Source organism: Bradysia coprophila, unplaced genomic scaffold (assembly GCF_014529535.1).
Source record: "Bradysia coprophila strain Holo2 unplaced genomic scaffold, BU_Bcop_v1 contig_476, whole genome shotgun sequence".
NCBI classification, from domain to species: domain Eukaryota; kingdom Metazoa; phylum Arthropoda; class Insecta; order Diptera; family Sciaridae; genus Bradysia; species Bradysia coprophila.
The window spans coordinates 1,890,483-1,906,298 of NW_023503727.1; the positions used below are offsets into that span (position 1 = coordinate 1,890,483).

Genomic DNA, 15,816 nt, shown 5'->3' on the forward strand with positions numbered 1-15,816 from the left:
AAACAGGGGAGACATGCTTGGCGTCCTTCTTGAAGTTCACTGTGTGACCTTCGTTCAGTATGATGTGGTTCGCCTCATGAATTTTCAGTAGGCCACGAGTTCTGACTTTTTTGAGGATTTTTGCGTTGCTGAAGTCAAATTCGTGTTTTGTGTTCACTACGTGTGCTACCAGGGCCGTCTTAGTTGGTTTCTTTGCTTTGTTTTCAACGTCCTTGGCGTGTTGTGAGCACCGTTCACAGAGCCGGCGCGATGTCTCACCTATGTATGATTTCCCGCATATTTTACACCGGATAGAATAGACCACATTGGAGTTTTGACCGATTTCCAATTTGTCCTTCATGTTCGAGAAGACTTGTGAAACTTTGTTTGTTGGACGGAACGAAACCTTCAGATCCGGTGCATGTCGTTTCAGTTGGCTTTTTAGTACATCGGACAGACCATCAATGTATGTGACACCTGCAAAGCCAAGAGCACTTTTGGGGTATTTTGGCTTTGGTGTGTAGGTCATTTCTTTCAGGCTCACGTCATTGGGTGCAATCATTGTCGAGCTCGCCGCTGGTCCACTTTTCCTTACAATTTTTGTGGCATCAAGGAACGGATAGCTGTCTTTTTTGTCGTGCACACGCGAACTCGAGTACTTGTACTGTCGTTGTACTTCATTTACCAGTTTGTCAATCACGTCAGTCGGAAAGCTGTTTTTTTCCAGAATTCCTTTGGCAACTTTTAGGTTAGCATTGTGGAAGGACCGGTGACTGACCGAGAACACTCTTCGTAGGAAACCTTTAGCTACGTTGAGTCAAAGTACCACCGAAGAAACGCTAAGCCTGTCCAAAGACTCGTACGAAATTGAGTTGAAAAGGTCCAACAAAATGGTGTACGAGAAATTCGTGAAGCTACAGCAAACCCAAGAACACACCAAAAACATTCGATTCGATGAAAGTTTCATCAAAAATCTGACGAGCCACACAATTCCAGAGGAGATGAAGCTAGTGTTGAGTTTGGGCCAGAAATTTTCAATCACACCGGAAGAGGATCCTATCATTGATCTAGCCTCAGATATCGAACTGGCCATCAAGAGAGAAGTTCCACTGAATGCTCAACGTGCAGCGAGGGGTGATGCTTTATATTCGCTGGCCAAATTTTCCAAGCAAAACAAAAGGCTCAACCGCATTGACAAATTCCTTCAAAAAGCAATTCGCAAGACCCGAGAGTTCCTACAACAAAATCCTGGCGTAATGATATCAAACAGTGACAAAGGTAACGTCACCATCATCTCCAACAAAGAGGATTACCATCGGAAGATTACTGAACTACTGAGCGATTTGGATTCGTTTACTCCATTGGAAGTTGATCCAACCAAAAAAGTCACCAATTTGGTTAACCGTTGTCTGGATAACTTGTACAAAGCAAACATCATGCAAGCGAAGCTTAAAACGAGCCTGAAGTCTTTCAACGCAATCCAACCAAGATTATTCGCTCAAATTAAATATCACAAACCAGGAAATCCCATACGTTTAATCGTCTCCACCATCAACTCGGCAGCGTACAAATTATCGAGGTTTTTGGCCACCATCCTGCGCAAATCCTTCAAACCGAAATATTCGGTGAAAAACTCACAACAGTTTGTCAAGCTAATGAAGAACATCAAAATCACGGAAGGCAATATTCTGGTTTCTTTCGATGTAGTTAATTGCTTCGGAAACATTCCAACGAAACTTGCTTTGGAGCTAATAGAACGTGACTTCAAGCTCATCGAAGAGCATACACCGATTCCCAAAGAAAAGTTCATGCAATTGTTGGATGTGCCTCAACCACGCGAACCATTTCGTATATAACGGAAAACTCTACCGGCAAAACAAGGGCATGTTCATGGGGTCGTCGCTCGCACCCATACTGGTCGAAAGAGTAATCGAAGAGTTTGTAGACAGAGCACTGACAGATCTCAAACTCAGCCCGGATTTCTGGTCCACCTACGTCGACGACCACCTCACATCGGTCCCAAGAGACAAAGTTGAAATCCTCAAAAACCAATTGAACTCCTACAATGAAGACGTCCAGTTCACCGTTGAGTTGGAGGACGAACACACAAAATCCATTAATTTTCTGGATCTCACGGTCTACAACCAAGCACCGACCCTGAAAACGAACTGGTATCATAAGGCCATTGCGTCCAACCGGATTCTAAATTTCCACTCGAAGCATCCGAAACAAATGGTAAGGAACGTAGCTAAAGGTTTCCTACGAAGAGTGTTCTCGGTCAGTCACCGGTCCTTCCACAATGCTAACCTAAAAGTTGCCAAAGGAATTCTGGAAAAAAACAGCTTTCCGACTGACGTGATTGACAAACTGGTAAATGAAGTACAACGACAGTACAAGTACTCGAGTTCGCGTGTGCACGACAAAAAAGACAGCTATCCGTTCCTTGATGCCACAAAAATTGTAAGGAAAAGTGGACCAGCGGCGAGCTCGACAATGATTGCACCCAATGACGTGAGCCTGAAAGAAATGACCTACACACCAAAGCCAAAATACCCCAAAAGTGCTCTTGGCTTTGCAGGTGTCACATACATTGATGGTCTGTCCGATGTACTAAAAAGCCAACTGAAACGACATGCACCGGATCTGAAGGTTTCGTTCCGTCCAACAAACAAAGTTTCACAAGTCTTCTCGAACATGAAGGACAAATTGGAAATCGGTCAAAACTCCAATGTGGTCTATTCTATCCGGTGTAAAATATGCGGGAAATCATACATAGGTGAGACATCGCGCCGGCTCTGTGAACGGTGCTCACAACACGCCAAGGACGTTGAAAACAAAGCAAAGAAACCAACTAAGACGGCCCTGGTAGCACACGTAGTGAACACAAAACACGAATTTGACTTCAGCAACGCAAAAATCCTCAAAAAAGTCAGAACTCGTGGCCTACTGAAAATTCATGAGGCGAACCACATCATACTGAACGAAGGTCACACAGTGAACTTCAAGAAGGACGCCAAGCATGTCTCCCCTGTTTTCTACAATCTCATCAAACACAAAATGAGAGACAAAAAAGTCAAACCTTCGGCGCCAAATCAGACAGCCTCCGAAGACACCGCACTAAGTGAACGAACCACCGAATCGGGCGAACATATGTTTAGTGTAATTTGACGTTTCAATTTTTACGTTCACGCAAGTCATTCAGCAATCTGTGATAACATAAAAACAAAAACAAACCGAAAAATCAACAAAAGTTTGAATTTGATGACTGTGATCAAAATTTATTGATAGCGTAAGTTAGAATGTAAGCAAAGTTTATAACGACCGCAGTGTACAGTTTATTGTTCCTATTTATAGCCATGAAGATGACTCAGGCGAGTCGAATGCAAGGCAAACAATAAACACAGCAAACACGAAAAGTTGTTTTGATTCATTTTGGTCGAGGAAAGTGAGCAACACAAGGACTTGAGACCACAACATCTGTCTCAAGTGTCCAATTCCAACCATCCGACCAGCAACACAACACCGAAGAAAATTCCAACCATTCTTCGTACCAAATTGGATTCTTGTCTACGCGCTTGTACAGCAAAATACAAACAAAAAGAATTCATTTAATACCCTCAGCAACGTCAGAGTCTACATGAAATTAATAATTCTCTTAGCTCGTATTTTCTAAGGCTTCGGTGACATGCGTATATTTGATACCTATGGAATCGTCTAACTTTTAATCGGATTACAAAATTTTCATTTTCAATGCAATTATGTAATAATATCGGTTCTCGAGTTGAATTCAAAGTTATACCGTACAATCATAATATGAACCGAACACATGATATATGTGTAATAATATCGAATGTGTATCGAACAGACAACGTGGTTTTCAAAGATTGAATGTTATTTAAATTGGAAATGGAAAATAAGCTGCATATAATCGATTTAAATGGTCGATGGCTTTGGTATTATTAGGGCGTACGGTTTACTTTTATTGTTGATGAAAAATTCGTGTAGTTGCGTTGCTATGTCGAATTTCGGAAAATGAATTCCTACAAAAATGAATTCCTACAAAAATGAACTTGAACTGTCTGTGAGAATTGGGAAGCCATAGCTATCTGTAGTCGACACTGACATATCAAAACAACACAATGAACTCCGGCTTTGGTAAGACTTTGGTAATCAATAACTAAGGTTTTGTTAAACATAATGAAGTACTAGATTGTTTCAATGAATCATTTGAAAATACTTACGGCTACACAGGCCATTCACGTAAAAACTATGCACACAATGACAAAGTCAAACATATCTACAAACAAAAATTTCAAACGTCTGATTCCGGTTAAGATTCGGTGGATGGATTTTCTACATCACATTCAACTTGAATGTTGACTCAAAAGCTTCATATATTTCTTGATTCACTTACACTCGATTTTTGTTTTCAAAACCTGACTTGCTATTCAGAATTAGTTTTATTTAACGTCTTCTTCAATACACATTCTTGGTATACGTTTTAATACACCTGGTGCGTATTCCTCACGGTTTTACTTTTTATTTTGTATTTTGTTGTGCTAACGAACCGAAACCTTACATTCACTTTACGTTGACGCTTCGGTATAATGTTTTCTGAATGAATTCAATAGACGGGAGTATAAGATGTGTAAGTAAGAACTTCTTTTAATATGTACACAAAAAAAGCGACTGTTCGGTGTAAACCAACCATAACTGTGACTCCCCAGCGTCTTAGCTTTTACATTATATGTGTGTTTCCCTTTACGATTATTTAAAGTATTTGAGTTCAAGATCAGTGTAGAAAAACACCTCGTTATACATTTTCATTTCGATTTTCCAAACACATTCCGCTTCTTTTTCGTGTCGTTCGTTTTTTTTTTTTGCTGGATCACTGTTGCTAAGTGTTATTAAATGTACCCACAATTTGTGTGTGTGTTGTCGGTATAAATATCGAAAATATTGGGAAAAGAAGCAGCAGAAATCTTTTAAATCCACACACGAAAAAAAGGAAGAGAGAAAAATGTTTTCACAGAACAGGCATGATGTGTATGTTAGCACATGGAAATTGTATCTAAACAATGTATATGACGAGCAGTGAATCGACCGAAGCATAAAACCATAGATGAAAATGAATGATTGCAAATGATTTTTTCATTTTTCATGTGGTGGATTCTCTCTTCGGATTCTTTCTTCTTCTTTTTTTGATAAATATGGATGGGTGTTCCGAAGTTATTTTCGGTTTGTCGGCTGTGGAAATATTCAAAAGTAAGACGATATTTTCGGCTGATTTTGTTTGAATACATTTTTTATATATTATGCGAAGATAGACATGAAGGTATGGCGTTGTTTGTATGCATAATGTATGAAGTTGAAGTCTTTTTTTTCCGTGTCTATTCTTTCTTAACTCATTTTGATTGAATATTGAGCAGAACAACAAATGTGGTTAATCAATTGAAAGACAAGGGTAGCAGACAGCAGAGACGTTCGACGTGGATAAGTTCGTTATCCATTATATTGATAAATTGATATTTAAATTCATTTCATGGAAATACAATTCACTTACGCAATTATTTTAGAAACATGGACTGGTTCCTTACCTGGAAAGAGAAGAAAAATTTATTAATTAATTTGTACGCAATTTCCAGATTTTTGTTACAGCCCTGTACAGGTTAGATTCGAATTTAGACCACCCTAAGTATCAACTTTATTGATTCAATCGCCGGTTCACACGCCTATTAAGATCAAGGCTTCTTATTCGGAATTTTTCGGGAATTTTTAAGAATTTTTGGAATATTTTAGACATTTTTTAGGAATTTTTAAGGGTTTTTAATTAAATTAAATTTAAGAATTTTAGGGGAGGAATTCTTTTGAAAAACAGCCTACCGAAATCGGACGCATTTTCCAGTGGACTTTTGTCTATGTGCCTAGAAAGGACTTCGACCCTAGAACCCAAAACCACTTTCAAAAAAATTCTTCGAAGCTTTTGTGACTGGTGAAAGGTGATCAAAAACCGAAAACTGTTCTTACCAAAATTTCTCCGGGTACACGAGCCGTACATGGTCGTGTGGGGTATCATTTGAAAGGTAATCACATGTACTATTGAGCCGAATAGAGACTCATTGGTTTTAAAATTCATCGACACTGAAATATGTGCAGTTGAAGTTTTCAACCGAAGACTTACACTGTTCTTACCAATATTTCTCCAGTTACACGAGCCGTACATGGTGGTGTGGGGTATCATTTGAAAGGTAATTTTATGTGCTTTTGGGCCAAATAGGGTCTTATGTGGTTTGGATGCAACTACGATGAAATATGAGAAGTTGAAATGTTTAAGTGCCCATATTTCATCGCATATGCATCCAAACCCCATAAGACCCTATTTGGCCCAAAAGCACATAAAATTACCTTTCAAATGATACCCCACACCACCATGTACGGCTCGTGTAACTAGAGAAATATTGGTAAGAAAAGTGCAAGTTTTCTGTTGAAAACTTCAACTGCACATATTTCAGTGCGGATTAATTTTAAAACCAATTAGTCTCTATTCGGCTCAATAGTACATGTGATTACCTTTCTAATGACACCCCACACGACCCTGTACGGCTCTTGTACCTGGAGAAATGTTGGTAAGAAAAGTGCAAATTTTCGGCTTTCGATCACCTTTCACCAGCCATAAAAGCTTCGAAGAATTTTTTTGAGAGTGGTTTTCGCTTCTATGGTTGAAGTCCTTTCTAGGTACCTATAAAAAGTTCTACTGGAAAACACGCCCGATTTCGGTAGGCTGTTTTTCAAAAGAATCCCTCGGACTTTCTTAGAATGTTAGGGAAGCTCTCAGAGTTGAAGTTCGCATAACAATCCCTGATTGTGATATTCGAAACAAATAATGACGCACTTTTCCATTAAGTCCGCCCAGCAGGATAACTGCGTCACACCGCGACCGGAAAATCCTTTCAAATACCATTAACTGAACTATATAGCCCACTGATACGTAACATTTCAACGTGGTAGAACAATAAGAACAATAAAATATTGCGAACGGTTCGACATGTATGTTTTCGTGATTCAAATTTCCTTTCTTATTGCAAAACCATTAATGCAATTTCCTTGCGATTGTCAGACGTAATATCGTTTGGAATCGGATAAAATGGCTAATGCCTTTGTCACAAAAACGGGAAATGACGATGTCTGTATTCTTTGATCATTGGAAAAGCTGATTCGAATCTCTTCGTTCGTTTAGTGGAGAGTTGCAGAATGTTATTTAACATTCGATGCACTTTAAAAGCTATATGTCTGACAAAAATCGTTTTCTTCAAGCGTGTGCAGTTTGTAGTTTTTTTTGTGTGCTAGCAATGTTATTACATTTATAAACTGATATTATCCTCCAACTGGTGGAGAATAAGACCAAGAAGAAGTGGAAGAAGTAGTAGAAAAAATACGACGGTTTATTCAACATAAAATAGAAATATTTTTTATTTAATTTGCACATAAATTCTGGCACGAGATGTTTCAAAGTGGAAAATTATGTAAATGGTTTCACATTAATAGTTTAGTTTAAAATTATTTTTTTTTCTCCCGACCATTTTAAAAATTATAAAGTAATTTTAGAAGCATTTTTTATTAGAGAATGCAATGAACTATACCATTTCATGATACTCTTCTCCGTCCTCCTGTTCGAGTATCTTGAACATAATAGCAGAAAAATATATTTCCATATTAAACATCAGCGCACAACATTTCCTTCTTATATTCCAACGAAAATACGTTTTGCATTCCCCATCAGAAACAAAAAAAAAAACGAAGGACACAAAAAGACCGAGAAAATTTATGGTGTAATGAAGCTCATCATTTTTAATTTAGAATTATGCGTTTTATATTTATGTTGGTTAGGGTGCGCCTATAGCTTTTCTGTGTACACATCCACTTGGCCGTCCATTTCGGTTATGTTTATATTATTCGTTGAAAGTTTATTTGGTTTTATTACCTGTGGATTGAACTGATAAATTTTTAACACTCAAATTGATGTCTTTTTTAGAACGAAGAGAAGAGAAGCGAAAGTAAAAAAAAAAACCAGAACAGGGAAGAGTCGACCTATTTCCTACCCTTTTGTGATTTAAGGAAGTAATTTTGCGGTTGGTTAGAATTAATTGGGATGTTTTCCCTTTTCCTACTTGATTTATTTTTATGTTCAAGGTGCTACCGAACCGATGGATGGTTACAATTTTCTCAAATTTTATTTTATGAAATTTAAAGCCGAAAATGCTTGATGAACTAAATCGGAAAAGCTTACCTAATTCGCGTGCGGATTAAATATTTTATTAAATACAAGAAGAATAAAGCGAACAAGACGAAGACCGAGAAAAGCAAACAAATTTCGTAGACTCAATAAATGAAATGAGAAAGACGACAAAAAGTAATAAAGAACTTCTTCCCGGCGAGAAAAAAAAAATTCTTTTCGAAGAAATTTATCGACCAAGACGATTACCACCCCTTTTTTTTCTGTGTGTGTACATTTCACAGTGCACATGGTATCAATATTCTAATAGAAAACATTCCAGAAATTCTTTGTACCACTTCAGTTTATCGATATACATAGGGGGCGATATATATATCTATCTATCTATCTATATCACAACGTTCACAATATACACAAAATTATAGCTATAAAGGAGTTGAACTGGGTGATACTTTTGAAATTCTTTCTGTCTCAACATTGAATGGCTTTCAGAAAAAAATGTTTATTTTCTTTGATTATTTATTAGACGATATTCCGTGGCGGTTGTAAGCGTTTATAGGGAATAATAGCTTATTTAAACAGTGGTTTCGTTCAGCAATAACTTTTTAGATGGGTTCGGGCAGCATGATTGCTAAAAGATGTCACATTAAAATCCCTGCTTTTTTTTCGTAACATCAAATTTATCATGTAAGCATTAACGAACCCGGAATCGGGGTGTTAAACCATCCATGAAGTTGGTCTTGGTCTGTAGTTTTAGTGGTTCTAAAATCAATCTTCCTGTCATCAACCCACACCCCTTGCAGAATAATTCTTTCCGAGTCGGATGCATGTTCATAAAATTCTTCGAATTCTTAACTTTACGATGTCGTTGGATTAGTATGTATGGATTTGAGATGAGTCTTTCGTCAATTTCGTATCATAAAATGTTATTCGTTTCAAAGTTTCAATTATGGCTGAAGATTGGAAATTTATATTTTGATGGAAAGAGAAACAGAAATTAGTTTTTCTCCGACATATATCGTTTCAAAGACTCAATCACATATTGCTTGACGCTAACGAGAAATGTGATTTGTTTTTCTTTTCTGTTTCCGTTGAATGTGCATTTCCATCCATGTTTTCCTAACGCTTGACAAAACAGAATAAATATGCACTTCCAACATCAAATCGTTGTAAAATTTTCTTCCTAGACGAAATGAAAGGAAGACAAAAATCTTTTTTTTTTCCTCAGAAAAAAAGGGAAAAGCTCTCATTGATATCTTATGCCATTTGTTTGTGGCAGGCAATTTTCATCTTCCCTTCTTTTTTCTTGTATACCAAACAAACAAAGCAAGGCTGTCGTTTTCAATCCATGGCATAGGAGATGCCTCTGATATGTATATGCAAACATTTATAAAACATGGCTATATGTGCTTATATTTTCGAGTGAAATCATTTCCATTCAGTCAGTAGCATGCATAACAGCCAATTCTCATTTTGAATCCATCCATTTGTAATATAAGTATAGGATAGCCCATTCCACCCCGTTATACATTTTAACCAACAGTGTGTAAAATAATAATAATAATATTAATAGCGTGGATGAGAGAATATGGATGGCACAACGAACATTACAAACCGAAACCCAATAGCACTGGTAAAGTTTTGTAAAATTTATGAGAGACTTCTTGAAGAACTTTCTGCTTCAAGATGATACTCGGGAGATAGATATAAAGTTTTTGGTTGAATGTAAAATGTCGTTGTTTGTTTGTGATTGGTTTGTAAATACAATACGACAATAAGGAGACCCATTAACAGAGTTCAGAGATGATGATGTGTTCCGTACTTTCCAGTAATGTTTCCAGTCTGTCTTCTTATCAAAAACATTTTTGGGATGTGGTGTTTTGCGACATCCATGCAAATTTCGTATAGATTGGGTGAAGAATCGGACAGCCGAATGACAATATAGAAACATGTAATTTGACCGGAGTTCATACTCAAGTCGCATCATTTCACGTTCGCATCTGTAAAACTGTTACAGAACCATATGATCATCGATATTATCGGGTCTATTACTTCCATCGATCGAAGTATTTTCAATTTGTTGATTTCAAATCTTGTACTTCAATTTTTTTAACATGCATTTTACTATGTAAAGACCCATATTACATAAAGCTTGCCATTATTTTTGTCGTTGTTATCGATAACAGATGAATAGCCGTATGTGACAGGTAAGATTTCGCTTGTCATTATTCGCAGAAATGACTTGGCGAAAATACATCGAAATAACGCTGAAATATGTTCAGCTTCGTTCCATATCGGAATATTTCAAACATTCACGTCCAAAACTATTAAGTTTTGTCAAGAATTTTCTGCTTTCCGTACTCCGTTCAGCAGAAAATCGCACAGATTCCCTTCATTCAAATATCAAATAACTTTCATAATGAAATCATACGAAAATACAATTTATCTCTACGCCGAATGACATGAATATCATCGCGAAAATATCAGTCAAATAATTTAAACGATCAAATCAGAAGCATTAAAGTGATACGATGACTCTCGCGCTCTCTCTCTCTCTCTCTCTCTCTCTCTATCCGCTTCCAACTCTTCGCAAAAAGAACTGGAGCATCGATTTCTCAACGTCATTTTTCCATTTCGATTTTTTACCTTTTCACCTATCAAAAGGTAAACTCGCATCGACGGGTGAATATAGAAGCGAAAAAATAGAATCGAATGGAACTAGCAAAAACAGAAAAAAGTCGTTGGCGCCACATTGACTATGTAACCTATAAAATAGATTTTTATGGGCGGAAATAGAAGGTTGTGTACATAGCCATAATGCCCGTTAATATCTACACAATTATATCTATTTCTTCCATACAATACAAACAAAATGATATGGCGGGTGCAAAAAAATACAGTCGACGGGGTTAGTTATATATTTATCGTAAATTGGTAAGATATCTTTTTAGCATGGGGATGGTGTGACGCTTGGGCTGTAAAGTATATGTATAAATGCGGAAGAAGAAAACCATGCGCCAGTCAGATAAAAAAAAAAAACAAATTTTGAGCGAATAAAACATTGTTGCTGGTTTGAGAATATGTTATGGTATAACTGTAGCACGGCACGCGAGCCATGGAAAATGCTAGCGATATTTATAATAGACATAATAAGGATAAATAAAATGCAGAAAATTTGTTTTTATTTCATAGAGCTCCGGTTATACCTATAGTCTCTCTCCGGTTATTTTTTGTTCCTTTTATAGACCCGGTTATAGTGCATATACCACTGTTGATTACATGCATGGTACTTTATGTAATAGTCAACCATATTCCACTCATACCCATAACGAGACTATATTAAAAACATGGAGAACTTACGAAAAAAAACAAGCAGAATTTTCTACATAAATACGAAAACAGTAAAATTTAGTGCAGTTTTATGGAAGTTAATGGAAAAACAATTAATTTAAACTGTTTGATGGTGTACACGGGACATGTGCTAAATTCTTTGTCGTCTTTTCGAAATTAATTACTTTAAAATTTTAAATTATTAGCGAACAGAGTCGAGTTGATTATTATTAAACGTGGGGGTTTTTTTCGTGAAAATTTAAATTGACGGTGTGCTGGTGCTGAACTGACTCACTATAATTATTCAAACGGAATAGGGGCTTAAGGATTGGAGTTATTTTCGTATTTGCTTTTTTGCTATTGCTTTTTTTCTATGTATTTTTGTGAATGTCGCATGTCTTTCACAATTACAATTTATTGGATCGAAGTCATGCAAATCATTTTGTATAATTCAGTGGCACCGTGGTAGCTTTCATTTTCAATTTTCAGATATCAACGAATCTATAGCGTATATGATAACATCGCGTAGAGTAATTTGAAAGGCATTTCTCCTTGTTCAGAGTATCCCACAAGCACAAACCTTTTCGAAACGAATTTGTCGCGTCAATCGAGTTACACGCGAAACAACGCGTCATTTACAGAACATGTGGTCGACGTAGTTTTTCCGAAATTTTAGAGAAACTAATTCTCTTAGATTCGAACGGATCAACATCTCTGATTATTGAAAAAGGTGTCGGTATGTGCTCGTAGGATACCACACGCATGTGATTCATTTCTTGATAACATTTGCGGTAATTTTTACTTCCGCGGGGCTTCACGAGTAAAATTGTCCGTGGTTTGCTAAAAACCACTGTGACGATAGGATGCAAATTATAACACGGCGTTAATTGGTTTACGATGAGGTGGACCAGAAATACTAATCGTAAGTCAATTGTCGCCACCATGAATTGGGAATTTATTGTTGTTCATTTCGACTTCCAATGTTTTTGCAATTTAAAACTCTCAGCTGACTTGAGAATCAGAGGCGCCGACTACGGTCTTGCCGCGAGGCTCGGGCAACACTATGACCAAATTAGTCGAGGCTGAGCAACACTATGACTCGACGACACAATAAATATCATTTTTACATCAAAAATGATTTAAACTGTAGAAGAAAACGAGCATGTAAGTCAAAAATTCTCGCTGCGTGGCATTTCACTTTAAGAACAATTCCAACGTTAGCTTCACTACTTTCTCGGAATTCTACATAATTTCTACATAAAAGAAATCCTTCGGTTCCACACGATAACTCGACTAACATCTTTTTATCGCTGGTTCTAGTTTTGTAAGAGTATGTTACAACATTAGGAAAGTAAGTGAGTCATTACATGACAAATTTGAATGTGTGTGTGAGTATATGTATTCAAGTGTGAATGTTTATGAAACAAGAGCGTTAGCAAAGTTTTTGAGGGACCGTATTGAAACGAACTTTATCTTCATCCGAATTTACACTGGCAGCACAATTAAGAAAAAAATCGCTCGCTACGCTCGCAATTATCTTTTATTCTTTACAAAGCTTATGGTTCTTATAAAGAAGTTTCGCCCAATGTTCAAAAGTGCCCAGGACACGGCTGTTTATCGATAATTAAATTTTACAAAAGCATCAATTAATAAAACATCAATTTTCGATCATACAAAAAAGCGACTTTTTTGGGCAACACTATACGAAAAAAGAAGTCGGCGCCTCTGTTGAGAATCGTCGAACGAATTACATGAGCCAACCGGATCGTTTCACTGTAGTCAACGGTGAACGTGGAAGTTTTGTACAGCTTTGTGATCGATTTTGAATTCCATCTGTGTGTATCATCTGTTAGAGAGTACGACGACAAACATAAGCCCTGAACTCTGACTTTATTCTAATATATCAAAATATATGTTCAAACCAATGAAGTAATAGATTTTGGAATAAAGACTACTTTAAACAAAAGATGTAATAGATTCAACGGTTCTGTTATAAATCACGCTATAAGATAAAAGCTTGCAGAAAATCATTTGTTAATTAAAGAGTTCAACGAAGAAGTGTGGTAATGGAATTCCGTTACCACTGTCGTTTAATTGAATCTTTGCCCTCTTTCCTTGTTCGGAAATAAACGTATATGCAATTCAATCACTCAAATTCTTGAAATAAACTCTCATCAAAATTTATTTATAACAACATTTTCGTCGAAAATATACGATGATGATAGTAACAAAAAAAAGAGTATTAGATACAGCAGTCAGCGGCAACGAGAATAAAAAAACAGAACTCTCGTACAGCATTTTTGAATTCCATTCATCAAATCATTTTATATTTATCACATTGGGCATGCTATGGAAAAGCATTACTTCAACTTCTCACACAGATCATACGGAAAGAAAATGTAATATTACATGCATATATTATGTAGATGGGTGTGCGAGACAGAAATAAATAATCCACAAATAGCTTTCAAAGAAGTAGAAGAGAAAAAAAAAATTAAGGAAAAGAAATAAACGTGTTTCTGGTACACACAAAATTCAGTAGCAATTCTATGGTAGTACATTGGCATGTTACATTATACTACTTCTCATACATTACCCAGTTCAACCATCAAATATTCATCAGTTGGAATATTTGAAAAAGTTGAAAATATTATATGCCTCCCATATCTACGTTTATACGGTATGTATGGATCTGCTTGTACCGCTTTCATTCCCATGAAAAACCGACGACTTTGTATCCGTATATATACGTGCGATATGTTTGAAAATCAACGCAAATATATTTTTATGCAATATGCTTCAATGTGAAATCGATACCTTATTCGGAAAACATATTTGTGTATCTTAAACATCAGGGAAAATAGCTATGTGGAAAATTGAAGTAACTGTACCTCGACTCTTTATATATTTATATGTGTACACAGCAGCAGCAGACACGTTTCTTTATGAAAGTTTCCCGTTGTACTTTTCTACATATCGTCACCGGGTGTTATTTTCAAAACTGGGGAGTTTACAATTTTTCCATATTTCGATTTCGTTTTTTTTTTACTTCGTTCTTATATTCCAACTTAGGGAAAAGAGATATCAAAGTAATTTGAATACAAAATTTATGAATTCTGTTCCCGAGATATAGTTTTTATTATCAAATTCATCTGGATGTTTATATGAAACCGCTTAAATAATTCATATTATTTTGTGCAATTTCCGTACAACCGAAGAAAAGACGAAAAATCATCATCTTTGTTGTTGTTGTTGTTGTAAGCGTGTACACATACCAGTCGACACAGCAAAACGAGAAACGAGAAAGAAAATACGTAGCAAATTTTGCCTTTACCGAAAGGTTAACAAAATAAAACAGGATTTGTAATATGAATGATGATATTGGGTTATATTTCCAATTTGTGATTTTGTAAGATTTATTTGATTTTTCTTCATATTTTCCTTTTTTTTTATTTATGTGGAAATCGGGCGGTTTGGTTTGGTAATTTAAAAGAAAATATATATGAAAACCAATCAATTGAATTGGGTCTTGTTGAATATGAAGGATCTCCGGATTTCAATATTATCTCAAATTTGAAGGTTAACATATTAGGGAATTTCGTCCGCACATTAGTATTCTGGTTCTGTCTGCTATTTCGGAGCCATTCATAAATGACTTCCAATTATATGGGGGGTCAGATCTCTCGATTTTAAAAAGGACACGATCTCTTTGAAGTGGTTACAAAAGTACAGTAGGCGACTTTAAAATGAAGTGACGCTTTTTGTATCAGCTGTTTGTCATACAAAAAAAAGTGCTGACAGTGTTTAGGTATGTGAAATAGTTACACGGGCGTGGTAGTAGTAAAACTGTTTAAGAGTGATATCGCCAAATCTTCAGGTGATTTTTTTAACTTTGGAAACAAGCGGTCTCCGATTTTAATGAGTGATAGCTCGTTGGATTCGTCTTTCAATTCTAGGAAAGCCGTGTCTTTCACTTTTTCTTTAAAAAAAATTGTTTTCTTTGAAAAGCGCTCAAAAGTGAAGACATGTCAGAGGGTACCGAAAACAGTTTTTTTTGTACGATTGTCGGACTTGAAAAGACCTACAGGTGGAGTATACGCACCGCTTGGTGCTAGTTGATCCACTAGAGTTATGACTAGAAATATAGTGAATGTTCGGAGAGTCCGCCTTCTCTGCAGCTTCGATGTACCACGGAGCTGAGTATGGGGTGTTGTATCTGGCCTCACCCACTATCGTTGCACATATAAATGAACCCAGTTTGGGCTGCAAGCCTA

The 15,816-nt window shown here is 36.5% G+C and overlaps 1 protein-coding gene across 12 annotated transcripts in view; it reads right to left on the reverse strand.

Moving 5' to 3' along the window:
• The window catches only part of LOC119082642 (chromatin modification-related protein eaf-1-like), a 269,989-nt gene that overhangs the window by 111,098 nt on the left and 143,075 nt on the right, over window positions 1–15,816 (reverse strand). The gene's annotated exons all lie outside the window — the stretch shown is intronic.